The following is a 3,593-nucleotide window of genomic DNA, read 5'->3' on the forward strand; positions in this document are numbered from 1 at the left end:
GGGCTGGTGTGCTTCTTCCATGTGGGCTTTGTTACTTCTGAGCTAGATGGCCGCTTGTTTATCTTCAAGCCTTTAAGACCCCAGACGCTATATCTTTTGATACCCGGGCACCATCAGCTTTCTTCACCACACTTGCTTATGCACCCATTTGTGTTCAGCGATCATATCAGGGAGGTGAGCACAAAATGATGCAATTTTTTTCCTTTGATGCCTGATAACTGATCGCTTCAGCACCTCTTGGCCACACAGACTGGTGTGCTTCTTCCATGTGGGCTTTATTGCTTCTGTGCCAGATGGCCGCTTGTTTACCTTCAAGCCTTTAAGACCCCAGACGCTATCTCTTTTGATAGCTGGGCACCATCGGCTTTCTTCACCACATTTAGTTGCTCACCCACTTTGTCTTCAGCGGTTGTGTTGGGAAGGTGAGTATCATAGAATGCCAATTTAATAGAAGAAAGTATTCTTGCATTGAGGGAGTACTTGAGTGGAGGTCCAATGTCCCTCTGCTGTCTTAATACTAACCTTATTAATATATGCACATAGATATAGTTCCCTATGCTCATGTATAAATATATTTGCATATGTATATGTCTTTATCTAGACCTCTATAAATGCCCTCTGCCTCCCCTCTCTTTCCTCTATTTCCTTTTAATTCCCTCCTGTCCCACTATCATGCTCAGTCCCCACCAGGGTTTCAGCAATTCCTCTTAGTTACGTTGCCCTTGATCATGCCCAACCAGGCCTCCCACACCCTTCTCATCCCCAATTTGGATTGCTTGTTGTTCCCTTGTCCCTGGGTTTATTAACACCACTACCTTTCCCCCACCTCCCTGTCCCTATGTCCCCATGGAACTACTGGTCCCGTTGTTTTCTCCTCCAGATTGTTCATCCAGCCTATCTTATTTAAACAGACCTGCGGAGATAGTAACATGAACAAAAACAAGACAGAGCACAACCAAGCAACAATGTACAACAAAACAATAACAAACCAGTGACAAAAACAAAACACAAGGAAGAAAAGCTTGTAGTTAGTTCATGGATTGTTTGTTGGCCTTTAGGAGTGTTTTCCGGTTGAGTCTGTTGGGGCACCATGCCCTGGCCCCAAAGTCAACCTTCAGCTTTCCCTGGGGACCTCGCCACTCCATTCCCTTGTTGTTCTTTTGCAACCCCTTAATGTTTTGCCTCAGTGTGGCAGATCTGATCCGGTGCAATTCCCTCACTGTGTCTCCGGTGTTGTCACCTGTAGGACTATGGGTCAGTCTGTGAGGGACATTGTGCCTTATAGTGGGGCTGGCCATGTGATCTCCTTTGTTGACTGGCTGTTCTAATTGGGAATATCGACCTCCTGGCCTGGTGGGCCATGATGGGCTCCACTCTCTCCTCCTCCCCCTTCCTCTGCTCCCATGTGCTCTGATCAGATATGTCCCTCTTCCAGAGCTGTAGATTCAGTGCCGTCCTTTGATATAAATTCTTCTGAGGGGAGGGGCAGATGTCCCTTAGTAGTTGGGGTTGGAGCCGGCCCCCCAGACCTCTCCATTGGTTCCCTACTCCACGCCGGCATGTTGCATTCACATCTTGGAGCATCGGGGTGAAGTCTGGTCCCTCTTTCCCTGTGGAGACACAAAAAATACCCTCCCCTTGGGTGGGTTAGTATCCTGTGCCCCCGCGAGCCTTTTCTTTCTTCTTCTTCTTATTTTTTTCCTTTCCCCACCTCCTTTTTTAGTTGTCTACCATGTGTGTCCCTGTATGGCTTCATGGACATGTGAAAGTTGGGCGTTGAATAAGGAAGACTGAAGAAGGATTGATGTATTTGAACTACGGTCTTGGCAATGAATATTGAAAGTACCAGGGACTGCCAAAAGAACAAACAAGTTTTTCTTAGAATCCTGCCAGAATGTTCTCTAGAAGCAAAGGTGTAAGACTCTGTCTTAAGCACTGTGGACCTGTTAAGAGGAGAGCCCACTCCCCAGAAAGGGACATGAGGCTTGCTGAAGTAGAGCGTCAGAGGAAAAGAGGAAAACCCTTAATGAGCTCGATCAACAATAGGCTTGTGATAGTTAAGGCTTATTGTGCCACCCGGGCTGATAAACACATGTGGGATTAATTGAAGGGCGATTTACTTGAAGGGTGGAGAGATAAATGGCTCCGTGAGCTCTGTCTTTCTGGTTCTCTGGTCTCTTGCCCTCTGGTGGCCAGACCAGTGTGCAGCTGCCTTAGCTAGTTCTCAGCCTCAGCTGGCAAGGCTCACTTCCTGCAAGACATCCCTGAGGAGAAGCCACATGGACCTACCCCGATGCAGCCCTGGGTGCTGGAGAAGCCGTGTGGAGACCCCTGACAGCACTGAGATGCCTACAACGCCACGGGATCCAAAGACTTTCTACCCACTGGCCTGTGGCCATCCTGCATTCGGTGCCACTGCATGTATTTTGTGAGTTTGAGGAGGACTTTGTGATAGGTGATAGAGATATGGGCTAATGTCGGACTTATGGGCTTGGACTGGACTGGGTTGGGATGCTTTCTTAATGTACACATACCCTTTATATAACACTCTCTCTTATATACTTAGGAGTTTCTGTGGCTTGGTTTCTCTAGTCTACCCAGACTCACACAAGGCTCACACGACGATGGTGAGAATGGTACAGAACCCGGCCGAGCTTGGACTTACTTGGTGGCACTTAACATCAACAGCAGCAGCAACATGCCCCGATAGCCCCTTGGCTGCATCTATGTGCTTCATAGACACATACGTGTGCAAAGGACAGGTGCTCATGTATAACTAACAACATGTGATAAAAAGTAAACGTTCTTCTTCTTAGCTCTTGCTTTCATTTTATCCCTGCGATCAACCATTTCCGTTTTTAGATACATGGGTTGTCAGGACACAATAAACCAAGTAGGTAAAGAAATTATTTATATTATATATACATATACTCTATGTAATATATGCACACACATATATAGAACTTCCTGTTTTATCAGCTTTACATGGTATTTATTATTTACCTCATAGGAAAGAGCAAGAATTTAGGGTGTTATATGGTTTTCCTCTTGTCCTGTCCCCTCTTCCTTCCTGATTTGGGTCAGTTAATATGAGCTCTTTCTGATATTCATCTCGACACTTAGAAAGAGCGCATTTAAATGGTTCTTGATGTATCAAATTTAAACCATCTTTGTTGAATTTCCGCTACACAAAACTGGAAATCAGTGTATATAGACCTCCCTCGGCTCATAGCCAGCCACACCATTTACATTGAGCAGGCTTGTGGCACTTAAATACGGAAGTAGCTGCAATTAAGTGCTCTGTGCTTTGAATTGATACTGAAAACATTAAACCATCAAGCAGTATTTAAAGCATTGTGATTATGTAAACATTATTCATGGCAAAACCAAGTACTGCGATTGGGCACACAGAAAATAAAATAAAATACTATGTAATTAAACCTTGGCCCCTCAAAGGAGAAGGTCCCATGAATGAAGGTCTCTTTTCTTCCGCTCTATCAATTACACACCATTACCCCACACTTAGTTTGCATTTCATTTGCTAAACAACTTTCTGAGACTGCCTGGCTTGTTCTCGAGGTTACTAATAGCCT

This window comes from Tenrec ecaudatus, chromosome 1 (assembly GCF_050624435.1).
Source record: "Tenrec ecaudatus isolate mTenEca1 chromosome 1, mTenEca1.hap1, whole genome shotgun sequence".
Lineage (NCBI taxonomy): Eukaryota > Metazoa > Chordata > Mammalia > Afrosoricida > Tenrecidae > Tenrec > Tenrec ecaudatus.